The sequence below is a fragment of the Artemia franciscana genome, unplaced genomic scaffold (genome assembly GCF_032884065.1).
Source record: "Artemia franciscana unplaced genomic scaffold, ASM3288406v1 Scaffold_7900, whole genome shotgun sequence".
NCBI classification, from domain to species: domain Eukaryota; kingdom Metazoa; phylum Arthropoda; class Branchiopoda; order Anostraca; family Artemiidae; genus Artemia; species Artemia franciscana.
The window spans coordinates 1-8,109 of record NW_027067929.1 but is presented as its reverse complement, the minus strand read 5'-3'; the positions used below and the strand labels follow the sequence as shown (position 1 = coordinate 8,109).

At 32.6% G+C, this 8,109-nt stretch overlaps 1 long non-coding RNA gene across 1 annotated transcript; it reads right to left on the bottom strand.

Annotated features, from left to right (window-relative positions):
* Positions 1–647: 647 nt before the first annotated feature.
* Positions 648–4,651, bottom strand: LOC136043657 (uncharacterized). Its single transcript, XR_010621681.1, has 3 exons — positions 4,518–4,651; positions 2,668–2,793; positions 648–794 (listed from the first exon to the last, which is right to left on the bottom strand). It is a non-coding gene; the product is annotated as an uncharacterized LOC136043657 (long non-coding RNA).
* Between the last annotated feature and the right edge of the window lie 3,458 nt (positions 4,652–8,109).

The window sequence follows — 8,109 nt, the reverse complement described above, 5'->3', positions numbered from 1 at the left end:
AAGATATCTTGGGAGAGTACTAGGACGTTGTACAGAGTGTTCTTGCTTAAACCACTGGCACTAGTATGTATATCATATCTCTATTCTGCCATTATTGCTTAAAATATCTGTGAAAAGAAACATACTTAGATTTAAATAAGGCTAAAATACCAGAAAAAATAAATAAATTTTGGTAGTTTCAAAACTATGATTTGATTAAGGTCGCTTTACATTTTCGTCAGTGTTGCCACGTTGAATCGTGAAAATAAATAAGAAAAGACAAAATTTTCACATTTTTTGAACACTTTTCGTCTATAAAACTCAACCAGAAACAATCTGCCAATTTCCAAAGACAATTACACCTTCAATTTAAAGCTGCACTGCGCCTTCATAAGCTACTTTAATCTGTTTACTGAATCCCCTATGTATATATATATATATATATATATATATATATATATATATATATATATATATATATATATATATTATATATATATATATATATATATATATATATATATATATATATATATGTATATATACATATATATATATATATATTTTACATAACGTATATATTTACATATATACATGTAAAAATATCGGACCCTGTATTAATTTGTAATTTATATAATTTTTTTTACTCAATAAGTATATACCTTTTTTCTTGGCTTCAACGTAGTATCCAAGAATAGGACCTTTCCCAGATGCTCCGTTTTCCCACTGAAGACCCACAGAAGAGGCAGACTTAGTTAGAAGGAGATCCCGAGGTCTTCCTGGAGATCCATCCTGTGGACCAGTTGTTACATTTCCTGAAAGATGACAATGAAAATAATTAGAAGGAAATAAAAAGATCAAAACGAAACTGAAACGAAATAAATGAAGTCTAAGCCCTCGAGTGGACCTGACGTCATACCCCCTCAAAGAAGGCAGTAATCAAAATGAGATTAGTAAATATTCGATAGATACAGTGTATATATTTATGTTATTTTTTTCTTGAAAACCGTTCCATATTCTTTCTTTTTTTTTTTGAAAATTGCCATCCTGAGATTTTCTGGCCTAAAAAAAAAATTAAATAGGTCACTACATGTATTGGAAAATTTGCTTCAAGCCTTATTAAAAAAACAGACTCAAGCACAAATTACGTCATTTTCCCCTCAGCAGTGGTCGTATCGTTTTCAGTATCCATCGGTCTAGTACTGTCTCTAAATCCCCTTGGGAAAATACATCTTCCCCCACTTCCAAATTGTCAAAACGAATTTAATTCTTCTCTGTCATTTTCTACAATTTTATATATTTTCTTTAAAAAATAATCTTCAGGCGGACAAATCCAGGCTGACCACTTCTCAAAATCTTAACGTACAATTTTTTGTAAATTTTTTTTTATATTATGTTGTATGGCTTCACCTTCCACATCCTTTGCAATTTTAAAACAGTGGCCTCCACTCACGCCTTCTTAATTCATAATATAACGCCTTCTCTACTTCCCTTACTTTTTTCTAATCTTCATACTATCTATCCCAGAAAAACTTTGAAACCCTGTTTTTTATACATAAGAATTCCTCACGTGATTGAACTGCAGTCCCAGTCAATACCGTATCCAGAGGGGAGCGTTACCAGCAGAAATCCCCCCAAAACCTTTGAAATTTTACCCTACTCGCAAAAAAGTAACAAAATACAAATAAACACATTTTTGATACGATTTGTAAAGTTCTTTTTTGTACCCCCCCCCCTCCCCCAAAAAACACCTTTCTTCCCGAACAGACATTCTGGCTACGGCCTTGGTGCCAGTTGTTCACGGGCGTGGTTTTATCCCCTACACTGTAATCAGATGATTCTTTTGGATACTGACATAATATATGAAAATTGATACGAGAGACACTCATAGAGCTGGTGCAGCATAGACATCTAAACACAAATATTGTCTATATTCTTTTTTTGAATTTAACACAATTTTCGATATTTCCAAAAAGAACTTGTCATTAAGGAGCTGCGGAAAAAATATGCATGAATATCCTTGTGACATGTGGGGGGGGGGTTGAACCTCGGTGCCCGCTATTAACGGGCGTGGCTTTCACCATGGTAATGTAAATTTGGTAAGAAATAATAGAAATGTGACCTCCGAAAGGTGACTTTTAATCAGTGATCTCGGACTGTAAAACGGTAAGCCACTCGTTCTTCTAAGAATGTAATGGTTGTTCATTATAATTTGACAGATAATGGTAATGGCAACGTAAATTTGTTAATGAATTCCAAAAAGCTTACCTTCGAGAGGTGGCCTGTAATTATAATATGAGCTCGGACCACAAAATAGCAAGTCACTTGATCTTCTAAAAATATGATGGTAACTAACGGTAGTACAACAGATAATGGTATCTCTTACAATGGCAGTTACAATGATGTTTACTGATTTTTTCTTTAATTAGATATCCAAAACTGGTTGTGTAAGGAATTTGTAGAATTGAAGCACAAGAAGCTCCGTTATTAGATTCACCTTGTTTAACAACATGTAAATTTGGCGAGGAATTACCGAAAGCTCACCTTTGGAGGGTATACCGTAATCAATAGCAAGAAATCGGACTGTAAAATGGTAAGTCCATTGTTCTCCAAAAATGTAATTATAAGAAATGGTAGTGTAATGGATAATGGTACTTTAACTTCGATAATGAATTACTAAAAGCTTACCTTCGGAAGGTGGTCCGTAATCAATAGTAAGAGCTCGAACAGTAAAATGGTAAGTCACTTGTTCTTCTAAAAATGAAACTACCAATGAATTTGTGGTCACTTTTTGCTTGACTTGCTTGCTGTAATCTGAAAACAAAAGTGCAAAAAAGGCCCACATTAATTAGATTTATATAAATACACAATAATAAGATAATTTTACATAACAAAATAGTTTTTCAAGGCCTAGGGATTTTGAAACACAGCAGATGTAAATCAGCTCCAAGTATATTTAACAACAAATTCACAACTATTGAATCTAACCCGAGATAATTAAACAACGGAAATAGAATATATGTTACAATGATGTTATCTTTGCCTCAATTTCAGTGCTTTTACTCCTGTATTCTAGTGCATATTCTCTGTTCTTGTATGCACTGTGAGATTTAATCTATTGTTTACTGTGTTTGATGGGCAATGATAACTAACATTAGGATAATTCAACATAAAACATAGTTTTCAACACCTGATGAATTTAATAACACAGAACTGAAGTTAATAAACGCCTTAACACAACAACACAGAAGTAACAGAGTTGGGAAGAGCACCTGTCAAAAACTGATTTTTTAGACCATGATAATATTTTGAGTGGAAAGAATAGCTTAAATTACTTATTTAAAAATTGAGCATATTGTCAAAAATCGCCAATTGATCATGCAGAATCATTAAGCGATAAATTTTACCTCAATCGTATTCCGGCTGATTGTAAAAACGACCTTATATTTAAAAAAAATGAATAAGAGCGAATAAAATAATGCAAAAATTTAGCCTAGAGGGAATCATGAAGATTGTACGGTTTCGGTTATATTTATAATGCAAGACGTAAAAGAGGGGTGCTTAATACCACAAAAAGCTGCAAAGCCAAAAAGTGCGAAGAACAAGCCACAAAGTGCGTAGATACGAAGAACTGGCCAAAAAAAATTGCCACGAATCTCAATAGAACTAACACAATTTGGTGGATTCTACAAAAGACGTAGGATATCTCTTTACTTCACAACAAGCCAACCAAATATAGCGAAACCCAAACATGGGCGTTGCTAAATGAAACACACAAACAAAAACCTGAATTGGGAGTCACAAGAAGATTATTACTAAATAAACTAATTAAGTCCTTTTTCAATTGTCTTTGTGGGTCAATTCATGAACATTTAAGGGGAAAGTCAATATGTATTTTAAACGTGTTGGGGCGAGGTGGGGATAGTTTTTTCCTTTTTTCAAAAAAATACCAAAAAAGGCTTTTTTCAATGAAATCCTCCCTCCTCCCAAAAAAGTGTTTGTTCAAAATCTAGGAAGGGCAAGGGACAAAGACCAAACAGGGCGTATGTAAACCTTTCGTTTGACGCGATTAGTTATTATATTTTCAGTTGATTAGTTATTATATTTACACTTGCTTTGAGTGTTGTGAGATGAATGGCTTATTAATAGTATATTCTACTTTGGTGAGTTACTGTATATATTGGTTTGATTTTTTTGGGTCTTTATTGATTTTAGATTCTTTTTCTTTTTTAAATCGCTGTGGTTTAATATCTTCCTCCTTTCCTCCTTTGAGGATGTCTTTTATACTGTAATATATACGAATATAATAATATATTGTTATATACGAATAACTAACATATTCGTCTAATTACAAAATAATATAAGCATAAATAGAGACTATTTATAAAATGAAATATACAATACATTAAAACATATAAATATAATATAATATAAACACATAAACAAATATAAAATTATACAAACAATATGAATACATATAAATACATATATATAATAATATAAATGTATACTAGCACAAAAAGAGGGAACAAACTTACTTTCATCTTGATGAGCAGTTTCATATGTGACAAGATATCCAAGAATTCCCCATTTGGTTTCTTAGGAGGATTCCAGTAGAACGAAGACTATTTATCGTAATCTCATTGAAGCTAACAGAACCAGGCTTTCCTGGAAGGCCCTATAACAAACATAACATATAGTTAAACCGTAAAACAGAAGGAGAGGATCAAGGTGGTCGGGGCATTCTACCTCCCAAATAAAAATTGTCAGAAGATGATATACACAAATTCTGTCACCAAAGAAATTGTGTTTCCAGTGAGTTGGAAGACCTTAGACAAATTCGTCGGCAGTCTTTCAAAAACTGGCGTCATGTTTAAGAAACATGGCGTCATGTCAAATGCACCGCTAGTCTTTAAGAAACTGGCGTCATACACAATAGGTGGGGTCTAATCGCCCACATTCCTGAAAAGGTTTGAAAACTTAAAAGGAATGATTTAAAATATAAAAATGAATGTTTGGATTATAATTTTCAGATTTTCAAAGGTGGATAAGGCCGCGTTGGACCAGTCTTTTCTTAGGGGATGCAGAATTCCAGCCTCTGAAATTAAGCTGTGCAATAATCAATTTAAAACCGTGCTGCGTGTGGGGTTTCTTCGTAGGTATACCTTTGAAATAGATTGGGATTGATTGATTTAATATTGAAAATAATTGTTTATTGTTTTTTGTTGTTTTTTCTGTTTTCTTTTTTTTGCTTCGGGATCATGATATTATGTTGTTTGATTGTGTATGAATTATTTATGTAAATTTTTTTCTCGGTACCCGGTTTCACCTTTCTGCTCATTTTAGATTAACTCATTGTTTTTTTTGTTTTCTTTCTCTTCTATTTTTTGTTCTTTTTTGTTAGTAACACACCCTCGCAAGCAACGCTTTTCGTGTGCTACCGATTGATTTTGTCTGTGTTATTTTCTTTGGTTAATAAATTAATACTACTACTAAAAAAAAGCTTTTGTTAGCTCTGAATCGATTGGCGATCATTTTCAAGGTAGAGAAAGGGGTTTTCAAACAAATCTCCGAATGGCAATCTCAACATTTTGATTGGACGACTTTGGGGAAAAATGGCACGTGGGAGGGGGGCTAGTTGCCCTGCAATCTGTTTGGGCAATTAAAAAGCACTTGGAACTTCTAATTTTCGTCCGAACTCACCCCCTTCCGATTTTCTAGGACAATTAGTTCGATATGGTCACCCCTAGAAAAAGTATAAATAAATAAATCTTCTGGCAAAAATTTCAAAATTAAACATTCTCGTAAACTTATCAAACTATATATAGAGAAAGGGGTTTTCAAACAAACCTTCGTCTTAGGGATTACGGCACTTTGGCCCATGAAGCCCGCTCTGAAAGTACTTTTTCAATAGTTCTCAATCAATTGATCATTTCAAGGTAGAGAAGGGGTGTCAGGGCGAAACTCTGACTTGGGGATTGTGGCATTTTCGCCTCTGAACCTAGGCTGCATAATAGGTTTTCCATAGCTCAAAAATCGACAGGCTATGATTAAAACCAGTTTGTACCGTCATACCGTCATATATATATATATATATATATATATATATATATATATATATATATATATATATATATATAGCCTACTATAATATTATTATTATTATTATGTTATTATTATATTATATTAATATATAATATAATCTAATATTAATATATTATATTATTATATTATTTATATTATATTCTATTATATTATTTATTATTATTATTATATTACAATATTATTATTATATTATATTAATATGCAATATTATATTATACAGATATATTATAAATCATTTTAATGATTAATGAATACAGATAGCACAGAGCTTCTCATGGAAGTCTAATTGCGCTTCTGATTAAGAAAATGTATCCAAAATATGGATTTCAGTGATATAGTCCGAGTTTTTCTTAACATTTAGCTTTATCATAATTTTTAAATTTTGCTATTTAAGAATTATGCACTTTAGATTTTCAAAAATGTTAATCTTAGCTGTTGAAGGAGACTCTCTTTCTACGTTCAGAAAAGTCATCTCTTTTTTTTTACATTAAAAAATTAAATAGCATAGTGGGTGATAAAACAGACATGACTGTACTTCAAATACACATAAAATATGCATTTAAAAATGTTTAGTCTTTGACCAATAAAATACTTCCCTCGAAAAAAACAACAGCAAGCTAAACTGATTTTCAAAAACTGAATGAAATGAAAAATTTGAAAAAAAAACTAAGAGGAATCATAACCAGCTAGGCTTAGCTATTTCTATTGAAAAAAAATTCAATAGCAGGGTAAAAAAAACATGAGAACATGAAAATATAAACAAAAAACATAAAAAAATTTATTAGTAACACATGAGTGAACTGGTAATTGTGAACAAAAATATAACAGGGTTTTGTTTCGTCCCCTCTCCCAATCTCTTTCTGTGAGGTAAAATCACAGAATTTTTCCGAGTGTAGTGTCAACACAACGACAATGCATTTTACTAAACTTTTCAATTTTTACAGGGAGGGGTGGAGGTCTGCAACTGGGATTTTAGGTGCAACATTAGTACTCCCACCACCTGGTGTGATTCAAAGGGCAAGAAATGAGTCCAAGTAAGAATACAGCCTCTAAACTTCCCTGGAGCCAGTTGGACTTGACAGAATGTGTATTTTGAATACTTTTTTTTATCATATTGTTATTACAGCTAATGTTATTGTGGTTTGATTACTAATATAGTATATGCTTTAACGTTGGTGAAAAGTCTTATATTACTACTTTTTGAATAAAATATTGGAAACGAAGGAATTGCAATGACCAGGCCCATTCCCATGATACACGTTCAGTTACATTTTCGTATTCCAATATTGTTCCACAAGCTTAGCCTGCTTGAAGAATACCTTTTCAAAATAGACAAAGTTGACTTTGTTGAAAACAAACTTTTTTAAACAACACAAAATAGCTTTGTTTAAAAACCATCAAAAATTGTCTGCATTCATTTTTTTTTACCTTTTTTACGAGTCAAATAAAAACATGGAGGGGGGTCAGAATCGGTAAAACCCCTCCCTCCCTGGATACAGCCTAGCCTGTGCATATGGCATGACAGACTAATGGTGATTTCATATTACGCTATAGAATCTTTCACACTAACACGTAGTGATAGTGGTTGAAAAAGCCCAATTTACGATTGATTTTCAAATCACTCCAGAAATCCTCCCTTCCGTGGAAATTTTTCGCGGACGATTCCCCGAAAATACCTCCACACGCAAAATTGAGTTGGTAAAGAGAGTGCAAGACAAGCAAAGAGAATTTCGCATAGGAATTCTAAAAAATTCTCTTAGTGAAAATTATCCCTGGAAAGCTCACCCCAGGAAATTTCCCTATCAGGCACAAAATCCACCCCCCCCCCCTTACAAAAATATCTGTATACTTCCTACTAACATATACTACACGCAAACAATTGACAAATTTCATAACAAATATCCCTTTCCCGACGCGTTGTGTGAGGGGGGGGGATGGTTGTGGTCATGTTACCCCCAAAGGCATAGTTATTGGATCTTACAACTATGCTAAACAAAATGGCAATCTCAAAATATGATTGAACAA